Here is a 25,309-nt window from a genome sequence, read left to right as displayed (position 1 = left end):
TGGGAGGAAATGTGGCCACACCCATCTTTATGGAGTGGGTCGAACGAAAACCGCAACGATGGAGTGGCCATTTTAATAAACAACACTCGAATTGCAATTAAAGGTAGCACGGTTTTAATAGATGGACGAGCACTTTTAGCACACCTAACCTTCATGGGAAAGGGTTTTAACCTTTTAAATATTTACGGTCCAAATGAAAAACACGACAGGTATGAACTTTTAGAGAACTTGCAGTGTCACATGCTAGGTCGTGCACCCTTTATTATGGGAGGAGATTTTAACTGTGTTTTAAGCAGAAATGATAAAAAAGGAGCTGGGGAGGATTTTAAAGTTGATAAAACATCTGTTTTACTGAAGGACATGTGCCGGGTTTTTAAATTAGATGATTGTTTTAAAACCATACATCCAAGAGAGGAGGGTTTTACATGGTTTAGCGGAGATAGCAGCAAAGCCTCTCGCATTGACTATTTATTTACACGGGGTTGGCCACCAACTGATGCGAGATTAACCCCTGTCTTCTTCTCAGACCACCTCTCACTTTCTTGCAACCTGTCAATCCCATCTGGTTTGACAGTCGGCAGAGGCCTCTGGAGGCTCAACTGTTCCCTTCTTGAAGACGAAGTCCTGGTGAACAAATACAGGGAGCAGTACAAAAATTGGCAAACGCTCCAAGACCTGTTTGAATCACGAGCACAATGGTGGGAAATGATAAAGTTAAGAACCCAGACCTTTTTTAGAGAAGCAGGAAGAGAGAAGAAAAAGAAGGAAATGAAACATATGTTAGGACTACAAAAAAGACTACAAAGGTATTTTAACCTCTCACAAAAGGGTATCAATTTTAATGAGGAAATTAAACAGATTAAAAATAAATTGAGGCTTTTAGCAGACATCAAAAGTAAAGGTGTAATACTAAGGAGTAAAGAAAAGAAGATAGAGGAAGGAGAAAAATGTACAAGGTACTTTTTTAAAAGAATTATGAACAAGAGTGGGGGTATTTTTAAGTTGCGAAAAGTAAATGGTGCTATAACAGAAATAAGCAGTGAAATAAAAGAGACAGTGGAAAGCTACTACCAGAAACTGTATGACAGGAAAGAGATTCAACCTGAGACAACGTCGGAAGTATTGAATTTTATTGAGAAAACAGTGACTGATAAAGTGCTTTTAACGCGAGATTTTACTCAAGAGGAATTAAACAAATGCATAAAACAATTAAAGAAAGCAAAAGCTCCGGGTGAGGACGGACTCTGCCTGGAATTTTATTTGACTTTTTGGGACATTATAGCACCGGATTTAATCACTGTTTTTAATGAATTTGACAAAACAAGCCGACTACCAGACAGTTTTAGAGTAGGGATAGTGACACTACTGCACAAGAAGGGAGACAAGGCGGACCTGGACAACTGGCGACCTATCACGCTTTTAAATGTTGATTGCAAACTTTTTAGTAAACTTTTAGCTACACGCATGTCTGTTTTTATGGGCGAATTGATCAACCCGGATCAAACCTGTGCCATCGCGGGGAGGAAGATCACGGACAGCCTCATGCTGATCCGTGACACCATCTGTTATGCGAGAGACAGAAATATGCGGCTAGTAGTCCTAAATTTAGATTTTGAGAAAGCGTTTGACCGAATCTCGCACCGGTACCTCTTTAGAGTACTGCAAAAATGGGGTTTTCCCGAAAGGTATATAGCGTGGGTGGGATTGCTGTACCGGGATATTAGCAGTAGATTTGTGGTTAATGGGGACCTGACAAAAGCAGTCCAAATTAACTGCGGTGTCCGTCAGGGTTGTCCTTTATCTGCACTCCTCTATGTCCTATGCATAGAACCGCTGGCACAGATGTTGAGAAAGGATAAAATGATCAAGGGGGTTAACATTCCAGGTGGCGGGGGACTTACGACAAAATGTATTTTATATATGGACGATTTTAATATCCTGTGCTCAGACCTTTTATCTGTGACAAGGGCTTTGGACTTGACTGATTGGTATGGGAGGGCCTCTGGGTCAAAACTTAATAGAGCCAAGACACAAGCACAGTTTTATGGACCGTGGACATTGACAGAAAAGACAGGTTTACCCCTGACATTGACAAAAACTGACCAGAAAATACTCGGGATCAGATTTGGCAGGGAAGGGGGAGGAGAAGCAAGTTGGGGCGACGTGGTAGGGAAAGTGAGGAAAAGACTTGTTTTTTGGAGAATGAGGGAACTGACCATAGAGGGAAAAGTTTTAATCATAAAAGCAGTTATTCTACCATTGCTTTTATTAATCAGTTCTGTTTTTATCCCAACAAGAAGTATCCTTTTAGGTTTGGACCGGGCTATCTTTTATTTCATCTGGGGATCCAAGTGGGAGAGACTGAAGAGAGCAACAATGAAGATGAGCAGAGAAAAAGGGGGAAAAGGAGTGCCGGACCTCCAGCTCTTCTTGGGAAGCAGATATGTGGCCCTGCACTTCCAAACTGCACTAGAGGCCTCAAGCGCTCAAAAAGCTCGAGCAATGTCAAGATTCTGGATGGGATCTTACCTCCGGAAATTAAGACTCATCCCTAGCGATCAAAGACTGCCTGTGTCTTTTATCCTGCCGCCTGCCTATTCTTTTATAAAAGTTTTTTTAAGGAATTTTAAACTAGAAAATCAAGAATGCCATGTTTTAAAAAACCACAGATCTCTCATCTCTGTTGTGCAGGAGCGGGAAACGGTATGTCCAGTGCGCGGGCTTGTATTCGGCGAGCCCACAACTGTTTGGCGCAATGTAAACCATCCCGCCCTCCCAAACAAACTTCGGGACCTGTCATGGATGGCGGCGCACGAAATCCTCCCAGTCAGGTACGTTATGCACTCCCGAGGTATGGCAGCGCACTCAAACTGCCCCCGACCTGGTTGTGGCGCCCAAGAGTCGGTGAGGCACCTCCTCTGGGAGTGCAGTGCTGCCACGGACCTGTGGGCGACAGCCGGCCACCTGCAATTCCCGGACTTGCCAGCAAGGGAGGTCCTCAATGCACAATTCGTGCTCTATGGGGTGGGCCCAATGACGAACACAAGAGAACATTTTGCAAAGCAGTGGCTCACCCTTGCCGCCATCAAAGACGCCATTTGGACCTCCAGAAACTTGCTGGTAAGGAGGCACAGACAGACCACCCCTGTGGCTGTGCTCCGAATGGCAGCGGCTACTCTGAGCTGCCTGCGGCAAGCCAAGGACACAGTCACCAAGAAGAGTCGTCTGTGCCCGCCTGGAGGAGGGAACCGGAGCCCACAGGGAAGGTCCTGGCAGCGACGGCCTGGCTCCTCGGGAGAGAGTGGAGAGATGCAACACCTCTGAGGAACTCCTTGAAGCATCCTGGCAGGTTTTATCTGTCTGGACTCTGTTTGAGAGGGTGGGATGAAGTCCCACTTCGTAAGGCGATACTACGCTCCTGCACAACAGAGGTTGAAGTGCTTTTTTTTAACAATTGCTTTTTAAAAAATATTGTCTAGATGTATTTTAGATACATTTTACCTTACACCTCTATGTCAAACATGCTGCTTTTTTAACACGTTACCACAGAACTAAGGTTGTGCTCCATGTTGGAGAGATGTGAACATCAATGTCTACAGTAACAATAAAAATTTTGCAAAAGAAAAAAAAAAATCTGTTCTTATCAGTTTAATATCTGATACGTTCCCTATTTGGGGACCATATATTAAATTGATTTTTGGAACTGGGAGATGGAATAGGGGCTTGCTCCGTCCATTCCACGCATCGACCTGGTATTGCAGTACCGCCAGGAGCGGTGCACCCACCTCTGCTGGTCACAATGAATTTGTTGCTGGATGTTTCCATTCTATGTAGTTCTGTGGGAAAACGAAGAAACCCTTTAAGCAGCTGTCGTGTTTCTCAAAGGCTGTCTCTTGTTTTTGAGACTTTCACCGAATACCATGTCATGCTGCGGCTTAAAGGACATTCTTTCATTGAAGAAAGCGTCGTCTTGCTCCGTTATTGAGGGAACATGCGGTGGGTGGTCATATAAATAATGGTTTCAAATATAGATCATATAAATTTCCTATAAAGTTATAATATTGGCGCTTGGCTAATCAAAAACGTAAATAAGTAAAGTTTTGTAAAGGAGTTTGAATTGTTACACCGCTACATGTTCCTGACCACACAAAGAAACAGGAAATGAGTGCTAGAAAGGCGTGGGGCCGGGTCAATTCAATTCTCGCTTTGAATTCTTGTTAGAATTTAAGCAAGGCGTGATGGGAATGTTTTTGCTGATTCTTTTGACCTCATTCACAAATATTTACTTAATGCAAGTCTAAAAGAGACTACTTAAATTAATGTACGTGTCATGCATCATCCAGCGTGTATGTGTGTGCATGCGATCACACGTGCGTTGCAATCGGGCCCGTGACTGAAGATGGTGTGGGTGCTTCACCTTTTGGCCTGGCAATGTGTACATCTCATACTTACCTGGCAGGCGAGATACCATGATCACGAAGGTGGTTCAGCCAGGGTGAGGCTCAGCCATTGCACTCCGGCTGTACTGACCCCTGCGAATTCCCCAAATGTGGGAATCTCGACTGCACAATTTCTGACAGTGGGGGACTGCGTTCGCGCTCTCCCCTGATTTCTGATGGTTATGACAATGAAATAAAATCATTCATGTCTCTTAGTGAGCACGGTATCATGCTTATTTGTCAACATGCGATAAATAGTTAGCTTCTTTCGCAGTTGACAAATTACTGTCATTCACCTCCACACAAGTGGTGGCGCTAGCAAGTGACAATGTCAATTGGGAAGCAGGAAGTGCGTGTAAACGAAAAGATCTCGGTTTTTTAGTCTGTTTAGGACTGTTTTACATGGTTACACGGCATGAAGTTAGCGCAGAATTCATATTGGTCCGATATGGATCACGTGACAGGCGAGCGATTTCCTAACTTTCTTTTCACTTAGAGGAGGAAAAGCAACACAATTGTCCTCTTACGATCCGCAATACGTTTTATTAGATTCTTGAAATTCGCACGTCGGACTATTTAACCATTTAAGAGCATTGCGATGCCAGTAAATGGAATACTTCTATTGCTGTTTCCAATTGGTCCACTTTGGGTCACATGGACTACAGTACCCAGCAATTGCTCAGCTTTTGTTTCGTTCGCAGGCTGGCAAGCAACACAGTTGGTCTCGTTTTCAGCTAAAAATGTGTGAGTTTGATGTTTGGCATGTAAATGGTTTGTTGTGATCATTTTACATTGGTCACCGTCACTGTTGCTCGGAATGTCGAGAATCAAGTCGCCCCCTGTGTCAGTTTGCTGATATCGCTTCTCGGCCTTTTGGCTAAGATCAAGTGTAGTATCTGTTCTTATCAGTTTAATATCTGATACGTTCCCTATTTGGGGACCATATATTAAATTGATTTTTGGAACTAGGAGATGGAATAGGGGCTTGCTCCGTCCATTCCACGCATCGACCTGGTATTGCAGTACCGCCAGGAGCGGTGCACCCACCTCTGCTGGTCACAATGAATTTGTTGCTGGATGTTTCCATTCTATGTAGTTCTGTGGGAAAACGAAGAAACCCTTTAAGCAGCTGTCGTGTTTCTCAAAGGCTGTCTCTTGTTTTTGAGACTTTCACCGAATACCATGTCATGCTGCGGCTTAAAGGACATTCTTTCATTGAAGAAAGCGTCGTCTTGCTCCGTTATTGAGGGAACATGCGGTGGGTGGTCATATAAATAATGGTTTCAAATATAGATCATATAAATTTCCTATAAAGTTATAATATTGGCGCTTGGCTAATCAAAAACGTAAATAAGTAAAGTTTTGTAAAGGAGTTTGAATTGTTACACCGCTACATGTTCCTGACCACACAAAGAAACAGGAAATGAGTGCTAGAAAGGCGTGGGGCCGGGTCAATTCAATTCTCGCTTTGAATTCTTGTTAGAATTTAAGCAAGGCGTGATGGGAATGTTTTTGCTGATTCTTTTGACCTCATTCACAAATATTTACTTAATGCAAGTCTAAAAGAGACTACTTAAATTAATGTACGTGTCATGCATCATCCAGCGTGTATGTGTGTGCATGCGATCACACGTGCGTTGCAATCGGGCCCGTGACTGAAGATGGTGTGGGTGCTTCACCTTTTGGCCTGGCAATGTGTACATCTCATACTTACCTGGCAGGCGAGATACCATGATCACGAAGGTGGTTCAGCCAGGGTGAGGCTCAGCCATTGCACTCCGGCTGTACTGACCCCTGCGAATTCCCCAAATGTGGGAATCTCGACTGCACAATTTCTGACAGTGGGGGACTGCGTTCGCGCTCTCCCCTGATTTCTGATGGTTATGACAATGAAATAAAATCATTCATGTCACTTAGTGAGCACGGTATCATGCTTATTTGTCAACATGCGATAAATAGTTAGCTTCTTTCGCAGTTGACAAATTACTGTCATTCACCTCCATACAAGTGGTGGCGCTAGCAAGTGACAATGTCAATTGGGAAGCAGGAAGTGCGTGTAAACGAAAAGATCTCGGTTTTTTAGTCTGTTTAGGACTGTTTTACATGGTTACACGGCATGAAGTTAGCGCAGAATTCATATTGGTCCGATATGGATCACGTGACAGGCGAGCGATTTCCTAACTTTCTTTTCACTTAGAGGAGGAAAAGCAACACAATTGTCCTCTTACGATCCGCAATACGTTTTATTAGATTCTTGAAATTCGCACGTCGGACTATTTAACCATTTAAGAGCATTGCGATGCCAGTGAATGGAATACTTCTATTGCTGTTTCCAATTGGTCCACTTTGGGTCACATGGACTACAGTACCCAGCAATTGCTCAGCTTTTGTTTCGTTCGCAGGCTGGCAAGCAACACAGTTGGTCTCGTTTTCAGCTAAAAATGTGTGAGTTTGATGTTTGGCATGTAAATGGTTTGTTGTGATCATTTTACATTGGTCACCGTCACTGTTGCTCGGAATGTCGAGAATCAAGTCGCCCCCTGTGTCAGTTTGCTGATATCGCTTCTCGGCCTGTTGGCTAAGACTGCGATCACCTCCTTTGGGCGTGTTGGTTCTATACCTGCTGTGGTATAGGACTTATTCATTGGGGGATATATCAGCTGTTGCTTATTGTTGATAATAACCTTTGTATTTTCAGTTATCCGACTAAGGTAAGTAAATGTAAACTAGTATTTGTTATTATTTATTATCTACGTCCTGTGGTTCTCCGGCTATGTCGGCCACCCATGCCGGCATGCGGAGGCACCACAGTGTACGTTTTACTTTCAAGGAAGTTAATGGAGAGTTCCTGGTAATGTCCAGACTGGATTTTTCCAGGAAACTTATCCAACAGACCTTGGAATTTAATGCTAATGACCTGAACTGTATCATAACGTTGCCTTTTAGCAAAGGTTTTGATGTTAGTTTCAGCTCTGCTCAAAATCTTCGTGAATTTTGGCTTCGTTATGAAGAGGTAAAAGCCCAGTTTTCTGCGTTCAATGTGGAAAAACTGACTGATAATGCTGCTAAAACAGTTATTGTCAGAATGTTTAATGAGACAGTGAATGCAGATGACATTTGTTTTTGGCTGGGTAGATATTGCACGGTGAAAGGCCAGGCTATGAAAGTGAGAGATGAGGATGGCATCTGGAACTGTGCCTGGCGGGTACCCATTCAACAATGGCAGGACCCCCAGGGCTTCCAGGGCCTGAAACATCTCCCATCAATGATAGTTTTGGGTGAAAACCGAGGCTACATACACTACCAGGGTCAACCCAAGCTCTGCCGCAAGTGTGGTGAGCATGGACACCTGGCAGAAGCATGTCAGCAGATAATTTGTGGAAAATGCAGAGTAATTGGGCATACTTTTGAAGAATGCACCAATGGCAGAAAGTGCAATCTCTGTGGGGAATCAAACCACCTCTACAGAAATTGTCCAAAATCATTTGCCAACAAATTGAAGGCTGGGAAAGAAATGGTACTGCTAAATGAAATTGAAATGGACAAACAACCAAAAGACACACCGGAAAATTCAAATCTCCCTCCAAAACCTGTCATTGGTGGAGAGGGAACAGGTGAGGAGGTGGAAGGGCAGGGGCATATGTTGACTACACCAATGGGGAGTTCAGAAGAAAGTAGCATGTTGCCACAAATGCCCACAACCGAATCGACCAAAACCAACATGGAAGACCAGACTAGTAGTGAACGCAGCGAAATTCCTTGTACACAAAAAATTAAACGACTAGCATCTGAGCGGTCTTCTGAGTCTCCATTGACCTTAGAGAAGAGGGGAAGGCCCGGGAGCTCAGAGAGCGACGTGGAAGAGCACAGGGTTTTTCCTTGCAACTCACCAAACGAGCTGTCTTTTTTGAACATAGTACTACAATCAACGCCCAAAAACCATAACACAATGAATTTAAGATTGCGAGAAAGACCATCACCAAGACTCCCGAATCCTACACCTATTGCTCAGGTGAAGGAAGAACTCCGGTCTCAAGAAATTACCTAATTGATTAGTTTTAAAGAGCTTCCTCCTTTTGATACCCTGTTTTGTAGGCCTCCATTTTAAATCATATCTTTAACTCTCACCTTCTCGACTATAAACGTTAGAAGTGTGAAATCAAAGACTCGTGCTCAGAGCGTATTGTCCTTTTTAAAAACTCTTAAGTCTGATGTGTTTTTAATGCAAGAATGTGGTATTCCCTTTTTAAAAAATGATAAGCAGTGGGAGGAAATGTGGCCACACCCATCTTTATGGAGTGGGTCGAACGAAAACCGCAACGATGGAGTGGCCATTTTAATAAACAACACTCGAATTGCAATTAAAGGTAGCACGGTTTTAATAGATGGACGAGCACTTTTAGCACACCTAACCTTCATGGGAAAGGGTTTTAACCTTTTAAATATATACGGTCCAAATGAAAAACACGACAGGTATGAACTTTTAGAGAACTTGCAGTGTCACATGCTAGGTCGTGCACCCTTTATTATGGGAGGAGATTTTAACTGTGTTTTAAGCAGAAATGATAAAAAAGGAGCTGGGGAGGATTTTAAAGTTGATAAAACATCTGTTTTACTGAAGGACATGTGCCGGGTTTTTAAATTAGATGATTGTTTTAAAACCATACATCCAAGAGAGGAGGGTTTTACATGGTTTAGCGGAGATAGCAGCAAAGCCTCTCGCATTGACTATTTATTTACACGGGGTTGGACACCAACTGATGCGAGATTAACCCCTGTCTTCTTCTCAGACCACCTCTCACTTTCTTGCAACCTGTCAATCCCATCTGGTTTGACAGTTGGCAGAGGCCTCTGGAGGCTCAACTGTTCCCTTCTTGAAGACGAAGTCCTGGTGAACAAATACAGGGAGCAGTACAAAAATTGGCAAACGCTCCAAGACCTGTTTGAATCACGAGCACAATGGTGGGAAATGATAAAGTTAAGAACCCAGACCTTTTTTAGAGAAGCAGGAAGAGAGAAGAAAAAGAAGGAAATGAAACATATGTTAGGACTACAAAAAAGACTACAAAGGTATTTTAACCTCTCACAAAAGGGTATCAATTTTAATGAGGAAATTAAACAGATTAAAAATAAATTGAGGCTTTTAGCAGACATCAAAAGTAAAGGTGTAATACTAAGGAGTAAAGAAAAGGAGATAGAGGAAGGAGAAAAATGTACAAGGTACTTTTTTAAAAGAATTATGAACAAGAGTGGGGGTATTTTTAAGTTGCGAAAAGTAAATGGTGCTATAAGAGAAATAAGCAGTGAAATAAAAGAGACAGTGGAAAGCTACTACCAGAAACTGTATGACAGGAAAGAGATTCAACCTGAGACAACGTCGGAAGTATTGAATTTTATTGAGAAAACAGTGACTGATAAAGTGCTTTTAACGCGAGATTTTACTCAAGAGGAATTAAACAAATGCATAAAACAATTTAAGAAAGCAAAAGCTCCGGGTGAGGACGGACTCTGCCTGGAATTTTATTTGACCTTTTGGGACATTATAGCACCGGATTTAATCACTGTTTTTAATGAATTTGACAAAACAAGCCGACTACCAGACAGTTTTAGAGTAGGGATAGTGACACTACTGCACAAGAAGGGAGACAAGGCGGACCTGGACAACTGGCGACCTATCACGCTTTTAAATGTTGATTGCAAACTTTTTAGTAAACTTTTAGCTACACGCATGTCTGTTTTTATGGGCGAATTGATCAACCCGGATCAAACCTGTGCCATCGTGGGGAGGAAGATCACGGACAGCCTCATGCTGATCCGTGACACCATCTGTTATGCGAGAGACAGAAATATGCGGCTAGTAGTCCTAAATTTAGATTTTGAGAAAGCGTTTGACCGAATCTCGCACCGGTACCTCTTTAGAGTACTGCAAAAATGGGGTTTTCCCGAAAGGTATATAGCGTGGGTGGGATTGCTGTACCGGGATATTAGCAGTAGATTTGTGGTTAATGGGGACCTGACAAAAGCAGTCCAAATTAACTGCGGTGTCCGTCAGGGTTGTCCTTTATCTGCACTCCTCTATGTCCTATGCATAGAACCGCTGGCACAGATGTTGAGAAAGGATAAAATGATCAAGGGGGTTAACATTCCAGGTGGCGGGGGACTCACGACAAAATGTATTTTATATATGGACGATTTTAATATCCTGTGCTCAGACCTTTTATCGGTGACAAGGGCTTTGGACTTGACTGATTGGTATGGGAGGGCCTCTGGGTCAAAACTTAATAGAGCCAAGACACAAGCACAGTTTTATGGACCGTGGACATTGACAGAAAAGACAGGTTTACCCCTGACATTGACAAAAACTGACCAGAAAATACTCGGGATCAGATTTGGCAGGGAAGGGGGAGGAGAAGCAAGTTGGGGCGACGTGGTAGGGAAAGTGAGGAAAAGACTTGTTTTTTGGAGAATGAGGGAACTGACCATAGAGGGAAAAGTTTTAATCATAAAAGCAGTTATTCTACCATTGCTTTTATTAATCAGTTCTGTTTTTATCCCAACAAGAAGTATCCTTTTAGGTTTGGACCGGGCTATCTTTTACTTCATCTGGGGATCCAAGTGGGAGAGACTGAAGAGAGCAACAATGAAGATGAGCAGAGAAAAAGGGGGAAAAGGAGTGCCGGACCTCCAGCTCTTCTTGGGAAGCAGATATGTGGCCCTGCACTTCCAAACTGCACTAGAGCCCTCAAGCGCTCAAAAAGCTCGAGCAATGTTAAGATTCTGGATGGGATCTTACCTCCGGAAATTAAGACTCATCCCTAGCGATCAAAGACTGCCTGTGTCTTTTATCCTGCCGCCTGCCTATTCTTTTATAAAAGTTTTTTTAAGGAATTTTAAACTAGAAAATCAAGAATGCCATGTTTTAAAAAACCACAGATCTCTCATCTCTGTTGTGCAGGAGCGGGAAACGGTATGTCCAGTGCGCGGGCTTGCATTCGGCGAGCCCACAACTGTTTGGCGCAATGTAAACCATCCCGCCCTCCCAAACAAACTTCGGGACCTGTCATGGATGGCGGCGCACGAAATCCTCCCAGTCAGGTACGTTATGCACTCCCGAGGTATGGCAGCGCACTCAAACTGCCCCCGACCTGGTTGTGGCGCCCAAGAGTCGGTGAGGCACCTCCTCTGGGAGTGCAGTGCTGCCACGGACCTGTGGGCGACAGCCGGCCACCTGCAATTCCCGGACTTGCCAGCAAGGGAGGTCCTCAATGCACAATTCGTGCTCTATGGGGTGGGCCCAATGACGAACACAAGAGAACATTTTGCAAAGCAGTGGCTCACCCTTGCCGCCATCAAAGATGCCATTTGGACCTCCAGAAACTTGCTGGTAAGGAGGCACAGACAGACCACCCCCGTGGCTGTGCTCCGAATGTCAGCGGCTACTCTGAGCTGCCTGCGGCAAGCCAAGGACACAGTCACCAAGAAGAGTCGTCTGTGCCCGCCCGGAGGAGGGAACCGGAGCCCACAGGGAAGGTCCTGGCAGCGACGGCCTGGCTCCTCGGGAGAGAGTGGAGAGATGCAACACCTCTGAGGAACTCCTTGAAGCATCCTGGCAGGTCTTATCTGTCTGGATTCTGTTTGAGAGGGTGGGATGAAGTCCCACTTAGTAAGGCGATACTACGCTCCTGCACAACAGAGATTGAAGTGCTTTTTTTAACAATTGCTTTTTAAAAAATATTGTCTAGATGTATTTTAGATACATTTTACCTTACACCTCTATGTCAAACATGCTGCTTTTTTAACACGTTACCACAGAACTAAGATTGTGCTCCATGTTGGAGAGATGTGAACATCAATGTCTACAGTAACAATAAAAATTTTGCAAAAGAAAAAAAATCTGTTCTTATCAGTTTAATATCTGATACGTTCCCTATTTGGGGACCATATATTAAATTGATTTTTGGAACTGGGAGATGGAATAGGGGCTTGCTCCGTCCATTCCACGCATCGACCTGGTATTGCAGTACCGCCAGGAGCGGTGCACCCACCTCTGCTGGTCACAATGAATTTGTTGCTGGATGTTTCCATTCTATGTAGTTCTGTGGGAAAACGAAGAAACCCTTTAAGCAGCTGTCGTGTTTCTCAAAGGCTGTCTCTTGTTTTTGAGACTTTCACCGAATACCATGTCATGCTGCGGCTTAAAGGACATTCTTTCATTGAAGAAAGCGTCGTCTTGCTCCGTTATTGAGGGAACATGCGGTGGGTGGTCATATAAATAATGGTTTCAAATATAGATCATATAAATTTCCTATAAAGTTATAATATTGGCGCTTGGCTAATCAAAAACGTAAATAAGTAAAGTTTTGTAAAGGAGTTTGAATTGTTACACCGCTACATGTTCCTGACCACACAAAGAAACAGGAAATGAGTGCTAGAAAGGCGTGGGGCAGGGTCAATTCAATTCTCGCTTTGAATTCTTGTTAGAATTTAAGCAAGGCGTGATGGGAATGTTTTTGCTGATTCTTTTGACCTCATTCACAAATATTTACTTCATGCAAGTCTAAAAGAGACTACTTAAATTAATGTATGTGTCATGCATCATCCAGCGTGTATGTGTGTGCATGCGATCACACGTGCGTTGCAATCGGGCCCGTGACTGAAGATGGTGTGGGTGCTTCACCTTTTGGCCTGGCAATGTGTACATCTCATACTTACCTGGCAGGCGAGATACCATGATCACGAAGGTGGTTCAGCCAGGGTGAGGCTCAGCCATTGCACTCCGGCTGTACTGACCCCTGCGAATTCCCCAAATGTGGGAATCTCGACTGCACAATTTCTGACAGTGGGGGACTGCGTTCGCGCTCTCCCCTGATTTCTGATGGTTATGACAATGAAATAAAATCATTCATGTCTCTTAGTGAGCACGGTATCATGCTTATTTGTCAACATGCGATAAATAGTTAGCTTCTTTCGCAGTTGACAAATTACTGTCATTCACCTCCACACAAGTGGTGGCGCTAGCAAGTGACAATGTCAATTGGGAAGCAGGAAGTGCGTGTAAACGAAAAGATCTCGGTTTTTTAGTCTGTTTAGGACTGTTTTACATGGTTACACGGCATGAAGTTAGCGCAGAATTCATATTGGTCCGATATGGATCACGTGACAGGCGAGCGATTTCCTAACTTTCTTTTCACTTAGAGGAGGAAAAGCAACACAATTGTCCTCTTACGATCCGCAATACGTTTTATTAGATTCTTGAAATTCGCACGTCGGACTATTTAACCATTTAAGAGCATTGCGATGCCAGTAAATGGAATACTTCTATTGCTGTTTCCAATTGGTCCACTTTGGGTCACATGGACTACAGTACCCAGCAATTGCTCAGCTTTTGTTTCGTTCGCAGGCTGGCAAGCAACACAGTTGGTCTCGTTTTCAGCTAAAAATGTGTGAGTTTGATGTTTGGCATGTAAATGGTTTGTTGTGATCATTTTACATTGGTCACCGTCACTGTTGCTCGGAATGTCGAGAATCAAGTCGCCCCCTGTGTCAGTTTGCTGATATCGCTTCTCGGCCTTTTGGCTAAGATCAAGTGTAGTATCTGTTCTTATCAGTTTAATATCTGATACGTTCCCTATTTGGGGACCATATATTAAATTGATTTTTGGAACTAGGAGATGGAATAGGGGCTTGCTCCGTCCATTCCACGCATCGACCTGGTATTGCAGTACCGCCAGGAGCGGTGCACCCACCTCTGCTGGTCACAATGAATTTGTTGCTGGATGTTTCCATTCTATGTAGTTCTGTGGGAAAACGAAGAAACCCTTTAAGCAGCTGTCGTGTTTCTCAAAGGCTGTCTCTTGTTTTTGAGACTTTCACCGAATACCATGTCATGCTGCGGCTTAAAGGACATTCTTTCATTGAAGAAAGCGTCGTCTTGCTCCGTTATTGAGGGAACATGCGGTGGGTGGTCATATAAATAATGGTTTCAAATATAGATCATATAAATTTCCTATAAAGTTATAATATTGGCGCTTGGCTAATCAAAAACGTAAATAAGTAAAGTTTTGTAAAGGAGTTTGAATTGTTACACCGCTACATGTTCCTGACCACACAAAGAAACAGGAAATGAGTGCTAGAAAGGCGTGGGGCCGGGTCAATTCAATTCTCGCTTTGAATTCTTGTTAGAATTTAAGCAAGGCGTGATGGGAATGTTTTTGCTGATTCTTTTGACCTCATTCACAAATATTTACTTAATGCAAGTCTAAAAGAGACTACTTAAATTAATGTACGTGTCATGCATCATCCAGCGTGTATGTGTGTGCATGCGATCACACGTGCGTTGCAATCGGGCCCGTGACTGAAGATGGTGTGGGTGCTTCACCTTTTGGCCTGGCAATGTGTACATCTCATACTTACCTGGCAGGCGAGATACCATGATCACGAAGGTGGTTCAGCCAGGGTGAGGCTCAGCCATTGCACTCCGGCTGTACTGACCCCTGCGAATTCCCCAAATGTGGGAATCTCGACTGCACAATTTCTGACAGTGGGGGACTGCGTTCGCGCTCTCCCCTGATTTCTGATGGTTATGACAATGAAATAAAATCATTCATGTCACTTAGTGAGCACGGTATCATGCTTATTTGTCAACATGCGATAAATAGTTAGCTTCTTTCGCAGTTGACAAATTACTGTCATTCACCTCCATACAAGTGGTGGCGCTAGCAAGTGACAATGTCAATTGGGAAGCAGGAAGTGCGTGTAAACGAAAAGATCTCGGTTTTTTAGTCTGTTTAGGACTGTTTTACATGGTTACACGGCATGAAGTTAGCGCAGAATTCATATTGGTCCGATATGGATCACGTGACAGGCGAGCGATTTCCTAACTTTCTTTTCACTTAGAGGAGGAAAAGCAACACAATTGTCCTCTTACGATCCGCAATACGTTTTATTAGATTCTTGAAATTCGCACGTCGGACTATTTAACCATTTAAGAGCATTGCGATGCCAGTGAATGGAATACTTCTATTGCTGTTTCCAATTGGTCCACTTTGGGTCACATGGACTACAGTACCCAGCAATTGCTCAGCTTTTGTTTCGTTCGCAGGCTGGCAAGCAACACAGTTGGTCTCGTTTTCAGCTAAAAATGTGTGAGTTTGATGTTTGGCATGTAAATGGTTTGTTGTGATCATTTTACATTGGTCACCGTCACTGTTGCTCGGAATGTCGAGAATCAAGTCGCCCCCTGTGTCAGTTTGCTGATATCGCTTCTCGGCCTGTTGGCTAAGACTGCGATCACCTCCTTTGGGCGTGTTGGTTCTATACCTGCTGTGGTATAGGACTTATTCATTGGGGGATATATCAGCTGTTGCTTATTGTTGATAATAACCTTTGTATTTTCAGTTATCCGACTAAGGTAAGTAAATGTAAACTAGTATTTGTTATTATTTATTATCTACGTCCTGTGGTTCTCCGGCTATGTCGGCCACCCATGCCGGCATGCGGAGGCACCACAGTGTACGTTTTACTTTCAAGGGAGTTAATGGAGAGTTCCTGGTAATGTCCAGACTGGATTTTTCCAGGAAACTTATCCAACAGACCTTGGAATTTAATGCTAATGACCTGAACTGTATCATAACGTTGCCTTTTAGCAAAGGTTTTGATGTTAGTTTCAGCTCTGCTCAAAATCTTCGTGAATTTTGGCTTCGTTATGAAGAGGTAAAAGCCCAGTTTTCTGCGTTCAATGTGGAAAAACTGACTGATAATGCTGCTAAAACAGTTATTGTCAGAATGTTTAATGAGACAGTGAATGCAGATGACATTTGTTTTTGGCTGGGTAGATATTGCACGGTGAAAGGCCAGGCTATGAAAGTGAGAGATGAGGATGGCATCTGGAACTGTGCCTGGCGGGTACCCATTCAACAATGGCAGGACCCCCAGGGCTTCCAGGGCCTGAAACATCTCCCATCAATGATAGTTTTGGGTGAAAACCGAGGCTACATACACTACCAGGGTCAACCCAAGCTCTGCCGCAAGTGTGGTGAGCATGGACACCTGGCAGAAGCATGTCAGCAGATAATTTGTGGAAAATGCAGAGTAATTGGGCATACTTTTGAAGAATGCACCAATGGCAGAAAGTGCAATCTCTGTGGGGAATCAAACCACCTCTACAGAAATTGTCCAAAATCATTTGCCAACAAATTGAAGGCTGGGAAAGAAATGGTACTGCTAAATGAAATTGAAATGGACAAACAACCAAAAGACACACCGGAAAATTCAAATCTCCCTCCAAAACCTGTCATTGGTGGAGAGGGAACAGGTGAGGAGGTGGAAGGGCAGGGGCATATGTTGACTACACCAATGGGGAGTTCAGAAGAAAGTAGCATGTTGCCACAAATGCCCACAACCGAATCGACCAAAACCAACATGGAAGACCAGACTAGTAGTGAACGCAGCGAAATTCCTTGTACACAAAAAATTAAACGACTAGCATCTGAGCGGTCTTCTGAGTCTCCATTGACCTTAGAGAAGAGGGGAAGGCCCGGGAGCTCAGAGAGCGACGTGGAAGAGCACAGGGTTTTTCCTTGCAACTCACCAAACGAGCTGTCTTTTTTGAACATAGTACTACAATCAACGCCCAAAAACCATAACACAATGAATTTAAGATTGCGAGAAAGACCATCACCAAGACTCCCGAATCCTACACCTATTGCTCAGGTGAAGGAAGAACTCCGGTCTCAAGAAATTACCTAATTGATTAGTTTTAAAGAGCTTCCTCCTTTTGATACCCTGTTTTGTAGGCCTCCATTTTAAATCATATCTTTAACTCTCACCTTCTCGACTATAAACGTTAGAAGTGTGAAATCAAAGACTCGTGCTCAGAGCGTATTGTCCTTTTTAAAAACTCTTAAGTCTGATGTGTTTTTAATGCAAGAATGTGGTATTCCCTTTTTAAAAAATGATAAGCAGTGGGAGGAAATGTGGCCACACCCATCTTTATGGAGTGGGTCGAACGAAAACCGCAACGATGGAGTGGCCATTTTAATAAACAACACTCGAATTGCAATTAAAGGTAGCACGGTTTTAATAGATGGACGAGCACTTTTAGCACACCTAACCTTCATGGGAAAGGGTTTTAACCTTTTAAATATATACGGTCCAAATGAAAAACACGACAGGTATGAACTTTTAGAGAACTTGCAGTGTCACATGCTAGGTCGTGCACCCTTTATTATGGGAGGAGATTTTAACTGTGTTTTAAGCAGAAATGATAAAAAAGGAGCTGGGGAGGATTTTAAAGTTGATAAAACATCTGTTTTACTGAAGGACATGTGCCGGGTTTTTAAATTAGATGATTGTTTTAAAACCATACATCCAAGAGAGGAGGGTTTTACATGGTTTAGCGGAGATAGCAGCAAAGCCTCTCGCATTGACTATTTATTTACACGGGGTTGGACACCAACTGATGCGAGATTAACCCCTGTCTTCTTCTCAGACCACCTCTCACTTTCTTGCAACCTGTCAATCCCATCTGGTTTGACAGTTGGCAGAGGCCTCTGGAGGCTCAACTGTTCCCTTCTTGAAGACGAAGTCCTGGTGAACAAATACAGGGAGCAGTACAAAAATTGGCAAACGCTCCAAGACCTGTTTGAATCACGAGCACAATGGTGGGAAATGATAAAGTTAAGAACCCAGACCTTTTTTAGAGAAGCAGGAAGAGAGAAGAAAAAGAAGGAAATGAAACATATGTTAGGACTACAAAAAAGACTACAAAGGTATTTTAACCTCTCACAAAAGGGTATCAATTTTAATGAGGAAATTAAACAGATTAAAAATAAATTGAGGCTTTTAGCAGACATCAAAAGTAAAGGTGTAATACTAAGGAGTAAAGAAAAGGAGATAGAGGAAGGAGAAAAATGTACAAGGTACTTTTTTAAAAGAATTATGAACAAGAGTGGGGGTATTTTTAAGTTGCGAAAAGTAAATGGTGCTATAAGAGAAATAAGCAGTGAAATAAAAGAGACAGTGGAAAGCTACTACCAGAAACTGTATGACAGGAAAGAGATTCAACCTGAGACAACGTCGGAAGTATTGAATTTTATTGAGAAAACAGTGACTGATAAAGTGCTTTTAACGCGAGATTTTACTCAAGAGGAATTAAACAAATGCATAAAACAATTTAAGAAAGCAAAAGCTCCGGGTGAGGACGGACTCTGCCTGGAATTTTATTTGACCTTTTGGGACATTATAGCACCGGATTTAATCACTGTTTTTAATGAATTTGACAAAACAAGCCGACTACCAGACAGTTTTAGAGTAGGGATAGTGACACTACTGCACAAGAAGGGAGACAAGGCGGACCTGGACAACTGGCGACCTATCACGCTTTTAAATGTTGATTGCAAACTTTTTAGTAAACTTTTAGCTACACGCATGTCTGTTTTTATGGGCGAATTGATCAACCCGGATCAAACCTGTGCCATCGTGGGGAGGAAGATCACGGACAGCCTCATGCTGATCCGTGACACCATCTGTTATGCGAGAGACAGAAATATGCGGCTAGTAGTCCTAAATTTAGATTTTGAGAAAGCGTTTGACCGAATCTCGCACCGGTACCTCTTTAGAGTACTGCAAAAATGGGGTTTTCCCGAAAGGTATATAGCGTGGGTGGGATTGCTGTACCGGGATATTAGCAGTAGATTTGTGGTTAATGGGGACCTGACAAAAGCAGTCCAAATTAACTGCGGTGTCCGTCAGGGTTGTCCTTTATCTGCACTCCTCTATGTCCTATGCATAGAACCGCTGGCACAGATGTTGAGAAAGGATAAAATGATCAAGGGGGTTAACATTCCAGGTGGCGGGGGACTCACGACAAAATGTATTTTATATATGGACGATTTTAATATCCTGTGCTCAGACCTTTTATCGGTGACAAGGGCTTTGGACTTGACTGATTGGTATGGGAGGGCCTCTGGGTCAAAACTTAATAGAGCCAAGACACAAGCACAGTTTTATGGACCGTGGACATTGACAGAAAAGACAGGTTTACCCCTGACATTGACAAAAACTGACCAGAAAATACTCGGGATCAGATTTGGCAGGGAAGGGGGAGGAGAAGCAAGTTGGGGCGACGTGGTAGGGAAAGTGAGGAAAAGACTTGTTTTTTGGAGAATGAGGGAACTGACCATAGAGGGAAAAGTTTTAATCATAAAAGCAGTTATTCTACCATTGCTTTTATTAATCAGTTCTGTTTTTATCCCAACAAGAAGTATCCTTTTAGGTTTGGACCGGGCTATCTTTTACTTCATCTGGGGATCCAAGTGGGAGAGACTGAAGAGAGCAACAATGAAGATGAGCAGAGAAAAAGGGGGAAAAGGAGTGCCGGACCTCCAGCTCTTCTTGGGAAGCAGATATGTGGCCCTGCACTTCCAAACTGCACTAGAGCCCTCAAGCGCTCAAAAAGCTCGAGCAATGTTAAGATTCTGGATGGGATCTTACCTCCGGAAATTAAGACTCATCCCTAGCGATCAAAGACTGCCTGTGTCTTTTATCCTGCCGCCTGCCTATTCTTTTATAAAAGTTTTTTTAAGGAATTTTAAACTAGAAAATCAAGAATGCCATGTTTTAAAAAACCACAGATCTCTCATCTCTGTTGTGCAGGAGCGGGAAACGGTATGTCCAGTGCGCGGGCTTGCATTCGGCGAGCCCACAACTGTTTGGCGCAATGTAAACCATCCCGCCCTCCCAAACAAACTTCGGGACCTGTCATGGATGGCGGCGCACGAAATCCTCCCAGTCAGGTACGTTATGCACTCCCGAGGTATGGCAGCGCACTCAAACTGCCCCCGACCTGGTTGTGGCGCCCAAGAGTCGGTGAGGCACCTCCTCTGGGAGTGCAGTGCTGCCACGGACCTGTGGGCGACAGCCGGCCACCTGCAATTCCCGGACTTGCCAGCAAGGGAGGTCCTCAATGCACAATTCGTGCTCTATGGGGTGGGCCCAATGACGAACACAAGAGAACATTTTGCAAAGCAGTGGCTCACCCTTGCCGCCATCAAAGATGCCATTTGGACCTCCAGAAACTTGCTGGTAAGGAGGCACAGACAGACCACCCCCGTGGCTGTGCTCCGAATGTCAGCGGCTACTCTGAGCTGCCTGCGGCAAGCCAAGGACACAGTCACCAAGAAGAGTCGTCTGTGCCCGCCCGGAGGAGGGAACCGGAGCCCACAGGGAAGGTCCTGGCAGCGACGGCCTGGCTCCTCGGGAGAGAGTGGAGAGATGCAACACCTCTGAGGAACTCCTTGAAGCATCCTGGCAGGTCTTATCTGTCTGGATTCTGTTTGAGAGGGTGGGATGAAGTCCCACTTAGTAAGGCGATACTACGCTCCTGCACAACAGAGATTGAAGTGCTTTTTTTAACAATTGCTTTTTAAAAAATATTGTCTAGATGTATTTTAGATACATTTTACCTTACACCTCTATGTCAAACATGCTGCTTTTTTAACACGTTACCACAGAACTAAGATTGTGCTCCATGTTGGAGAGATGTGAACATCAATGTCTACAGTAACAATAAAAATTTTGCAAAAGAAAAAAAATCTGTTCTTATCAGTTTAATATCTGATACGTTCCCTATTTGGGGACCATATATTAAATTGATTTTTGGAACTGGGAGATGGAATAGGGGCTTGCTCCGTCCATTCCACGCATCGACCTGGTATTGCAGTACCGCCAGGAGCGGTGCACCCACCTCTGCTGGTCACAATGAATTTGTTGCTGGATGTTTCCATTCTATGTAGTTCTGTGGGAAAACGAAGAAACCCTTTAAGCAGCTGTCGTGTTTCTCAAAGGCTGTCTCTTGTTTTTGAGACTTTCACCGAATACCATGTCATGCTGCGGCTTAAAGGACATTCTTTCATTGAAGAAAGCGTCGTCTTGCTCCGTTATTGAGGGAACATGCGGTGGGTGGTCATATAAATAATGGTTTCAAATATAGATCATATAAATTTCCTATAAAGTTATAATATTGGCGCTTGGCTAATCAAAAACGTAAATAAGTAAAGTTTTGTAAAGGAGTTTGAATTGTTACACCGCTACATGTTCCTGACCACACAAAGAAACAGGAAATGAGTGCTAGAAAGGCGTGGGGCAGGGTCAATTCAATTCTCGCTTTGAATTCTTGTTAGAATTTAAGCAAGGCGTGATGGGAATGTTTTTGCTGATTCTTTTGACCTCATTCACAAATATTTACTTCATGCAAGTCTAAAAGAGACTACTTAAATTAATGTACGTGTCATGCATCATCCAGCGTGTATGTGTGTGCATGCGATCACACGTGCGTTGCAATCGGGCCCGTGACTGAAGATGGTGTGGGTGCTTAACCTTTTGGCCTGGCAATGTGTACATCTCATACTTACCTGGCAGGGGAGATACCATGATCACGAAGGTGGTTCACCCAGGGTGAGGCTCAGCCATTGCACTCCGGCTGTACTGACCCCTGCGAATTCCCCAAATGTGGGAATCTCGACTGCACAATTTCTGACAGTGGGGGACTGCGTTCGCGCTCTCCCCTCATTTCTGATGGTAATGACAATGAAATAAAATCATTCATGTCACTTAGTGAGCACGGTATCATGCTTATTTGTCAACATGCGATAAATAGTTAGCTTCTTTCGCAGTTGACAAATTACTGTCATTCACCTCCACACAAGTGGTGGCGCTAGCAAGTGACAATGTCAATTGGGAAGCAGGAAGTGCGTGTAAACGAAAAGATCTCGGTTTTTTAGTCTGTTTAGGACTGTTTTACATGGTTACACGGCATGAAGTTAGCGCAGAATTCATATTGGTCCGATATGGATCACGTGACAGGCGAGCGATTTCCTAACTTTCTTTTCACTTAGAGGAGGAAAAGCAACACAATTGTCCTCTTACGATCCGCAATACGTTTTATTAGATTCTTGAAATTCGCACGTCGGACTATTTAACCATTTAAGAGCATTGCGATGCCAGTAAATGGAATACTTCTATTGCTGTTTCCAATTGGTCCACTTTGGGTCACATGGACCACAGTACCCAGCAATTGCTCAGCTTTTGTTTCGTTCGCAGGCTGGCAAGCAACACAGTTGGTCTCGTTTTCAGCTAAAAATGTGTGAGTTTGATGTTTGGCATGTAAATGGTTTGTTGTGATCATTTTACATTGGTCACCGTCACTGTTGCTCGGAATGTCGAGAATCAAGTCGCCCCCTGTGTCAGTTTGCTGATATCGCTTCTCGGCCTTTTGGCTAAGACTGCGATCACCTCCTTTGGGTGTGTTGGTTCTATACCTGCTGTGGTATAGGACTTATTCATTGGGGGATATATCAGCTGTTGCTTATTGTTGATAATAACCTTTGTATTTTCAGTTATCCGACTAAGGTAAGTAAATATAAACTAGTATTTGTTATTATTTATTATCTACGTCCTGTGGTTCTCCGGCTATGTCGGCCACCCATGCCGGCATGCGGAGGCACCACAGTGTACGTTTTACTTTCAAGGAAGTTAATGGAGAGGTCCTGGTAATGTCCAGACTGGATTTTTCCAGGAAACTTATCCAACAGACCTTGGAATTTAATGCTAATGACCTGAACTGTATCATAACGTTGCCTTTTAGCAAAGGTTTTGATGTTAGTTTCAGCTCTGCTCTAAATCTTCGCGAATTTTGGCTTCGTTATGAAGAGGTAAAAGCCCAGTTTTCTGCGTTCAATGTGGAAAAACTGACTGATAATGCTGCTAAAACAGTTATTGTCAGAATGTTTAATGAGACAGTGAATGCAGATGACATTTGTTTTTGGCTGGGTAGATATTGCACGGTGAAAGGCCAGGCTATGAAAGTGAGAGATGAGGATGGCATCTGGAACTGTGCCTGGCGGGTACCCATTCAACAATGGCAGGACCCCCAGGGCTTCCAGGGCCTGAAACATCTCCCATCAATGATAGTCCTGGGTGAAAACCGAGGCTACATACACTACCAGGGTCAACCCAAGCTCTGCCGCAAGTGTGGTGAGCATGGACACCTGGCAGAAGCATGTCAGCAGATAATTTGTGGAAAATGCAGAGTAATTGGGCATACTTTTGAAGAATGCACCAATGGCAGAAAGTGCAATCTCTGTGGGGAATCAAACCACCTCTACAGAAATTGTCCGAAATCATTTGCCAACAAATTGAAGGCTGGGAAAGAAATGGTACTGCTAAATGAAATTGAAATGGACAAACAACCAAAAGACACACCGGAAAATTCAAATCTCCCTCCAAAACCTGTCATTGGTGGAGAGGGAACAGGTGAGGAGGTGGAAGGGGAGGGGCATATGTTGACTACACCAATGGGGAGTTCAGAAGAAAGTTGCATGTTGCCACAAATGCCCACAACCGAATCGAGCAAAACCAACATGGAAGACCAGACTAGTAGTGAACGCAGCGAAATTCCTTGTACACAAAAAATTAAACGACTAGCATCTGAGCGGTCTTCTGAGTCTCCATTGACCTTAGAGAAGAGGGGAAAGCCCGGGAGCTCAGAGAGCGACGTGGAAGAGCACAGGGTTTTTCCTTGCAACTCACCAAACGAGCTGTCTTTTTTGAACATAGTACTACAATCAACGCCCAAAAACCATAACACAATGAATTTAAGATTGCGAGAAAGACCATCACCAAGACTCCCGAATCCTACACCTATTGCTCAGGTGAAGGAAGAACTCCGGTCTCAAGAAATTACCTAATTGATTAGTTTTAAAGAGCTTCCTCCTTTTGATACCCTGTTTTGTAGGCCTCCATTTTTAATCATATCCTTAACTCTCACCTTCTCGACTATAAACGTTAGAAGTGTGAAATCAAAGACTCGTGCTCAGAGCGTATTGTCCTTTTTAAAAACTCTTAAGTCTGATGTGTTTTTAATGCAAGAATGTGGTATTCCCTTTTTAAAAAATTATAAGCAGTGGGAGGAAATGTGGCCACACCCATCTTTATGGAGTGGGTCGAACGAAAACCGCAACGATGGAGTGGCCATTTTAATAAACAACACTCGAATTGCAATTAAAGGTAGCACGGTTTTAATAGATGGACGAGCACTTTTAGCACACCTAACCTTCATGGGAAAGGGTTTTAACCTTTTAAATATTTACGGTCCAAATGAAAAACACGACAGGTATGAACTTTTAGAGAACTTGCAGTGTCACATGCTAGGTCGTGCACCCTTTATTATGGGAGGAGATTTTAACTGTGTTTTAAGCAGAAATGATAAAAAAGGAGCTGGGGAGGATTTTAAAGTTGATAAAACATCTGTTTTACTGAAGGACATGTGCCGGGTTTTTAAATTAGATGATTGTTTTAAAACCATACATCCAAGAGAGGAGGGTTTTACATGGTTTAGCGGAGATAGCAGCAAAGCCTCTCGCATTGACTATTTATTTACACGGGGTTGGCCACCAACTGATGCGAGATTAACCCCTGTCTTCTTCTCAGACCACCTCTCACTTTCTTGCAACCTGTCAATCCCATCTGGTTTGACAGTCGGCAGAGGCCTCTGGAGGCTCAACTGTTCCCTTCTTGAAGACGAAGTCCTGGTGAACAAATACAGGGAGCAGTACAAAAATTGGAAAACGCTCCAAGACCTGTTTGAATCACGAGCACAATGGTGGGAAATGATAAAGTTAAGAACCCAGACCTTTTTTAGAGAAGCAGGAAGAGAGAAGAAAAAGAAGGAAATGAAACATATGTTAGGACTACAAAAAAGACTACAAAGGTATTTTAACCTCTCACAAAAGGGTATCAATTTTAATGAGGAAATTAAACAGATTAAAAATAAATTGAGGCTTTTAGCAGACATCAAAAGTAAAGGTGTAATA

General features: G+C 43.4%; 9 non-coding genes and 1 pseudogene across 9 annotated transcripts; all 10 read left to right on the top strand.

Annotated features, from left to right (window-relative positions):
- Positions 1-3,606: 3,606 nt before the first annotated feature.
- Positions 3,607-3,786, top strand: LOC148334079 (U2 spliceosomal RNA; annotated as a pseudogene).
- A 658-nt stretch (positions 3,787-4,444) lies between these two features.
- Positions 4,445-4,608, top strand: LOC148334078 (U1 spliceosomal RNA). The gene has a single exon (XR_015844393.1). It is a non-coding gene; the product is annotated as a U1 spliceosomal RNA (small nuclear RNA).
- Positions 4,609-5,296: 688 nt separating this feature from the next.
- LOC148334077 (U2 spliceosomal RNA) lies at positions 5,297-5,487 on the top strand. Its single transcript, XR_015844417.1, has one exon. It is a non-coding gene; the product is annotated as a U2 spliceosomal RNA (small nuclear RNA).
- Positions 5,488-6,145: 658 nt separating this feature from the next.
- Positions 6,146-6,309, top strand: LOC148334076 (U1 spliceosomal RNA). Its single transcript, XR_015844392.1, has one exon. It is a non-coding gene; the product is annotated as a U1 spliceosomal RNA (small nuclear RNA).
- Positions 6,310-12,287: 5,978 nt separating this feature from the next.
- On the top strand, positions 12,288-12,485 carry LOC148334075 (U2 spliceosomal RNA). Its single transcript, XR_015844530.1, has one exon. It is a non-coding gene; the product is annotated as a U2 spliceosomal RNA (small nuclear RNA).
- Positions 12,486-13,143: 658 nt separating this feature from the next.
- Positions 13,144-13,307, top strand: LOC148334074 (U1 spliceosomal RNA). Its single transcript, XR_015844391.1, has one exon. It is a non-coding gene; the product is annotated as a U1 spliceosomal RNA (small nuclear RNA).
- A 688-nt stretch (positions 13,308-13,995) lies between these two features.
- Positions 13,996-14,186, top strand: LOC148334073 (U2 spliceosomal RNA). The gene has a single exon (XR_015844415.1). It is a non-coding gene; the product is annotated as a U2 spliceosomal RNA (small nuclear RNA).
- A 658-nt stretch (positions 14,187-14,844) lies between these two features.
- On the top strand, positions 14,845-15,008 carry LOC148334072 (U1 spliceosomal RNA). The gene has a single exon (XR_015844390.1). It is a non-coding gene; the product is annotated as a U1 spliceosomal RNA (small nuclear RNA).
- A 5,978-nt stretch (positions 15,009-20,986) lies between these two features.
- Positions 20,987-21,184, top strand: LOC148334071 (U2 spliceosomal RNA). The gene has a single exon (XR_015844529.1). It is a non-coding gene; the product is annotated as a U2 spliceosomal RNA (small nuclear RNA).
- Positions 21,185-21,842: 658 nt separating this feature from the next.
- LOC148334070 (U1 spliceosomal RNA) lies at positions 21,843-22,006 on the top strand. Its single transcript, XR_015844350.1, has one exon. It is a non-coding gene; the product is annotated as a U1 spliceosomal RNA (small nuclear RNA).
- Positions 22,007-25,309: the final 3,303 nt, after the last annotated feature.

Source organism: Idiotropiscis lumnitzeri, chromosome 7, assembly GCF_059441095.1.
Source record: "Idiotropiscis lumnitzeri isolate Australia: NSW breed Sydney's pygmy pipehorse chromosome 7, RoL_Ilum_1.0, whole genome shotgun sequence".
Classification (NCBI taxonomy): domain Eukaryota; kingdom Metazoa; phylum Chordata; class Actinopteri; order Syngnathiformes; family Syngnathidae; genus Idiotropiscis; species Idiotropiscis lumnitzeri.
This window is presented reverse-complemented; position numbering and strand designations above follow the sequence as displayed.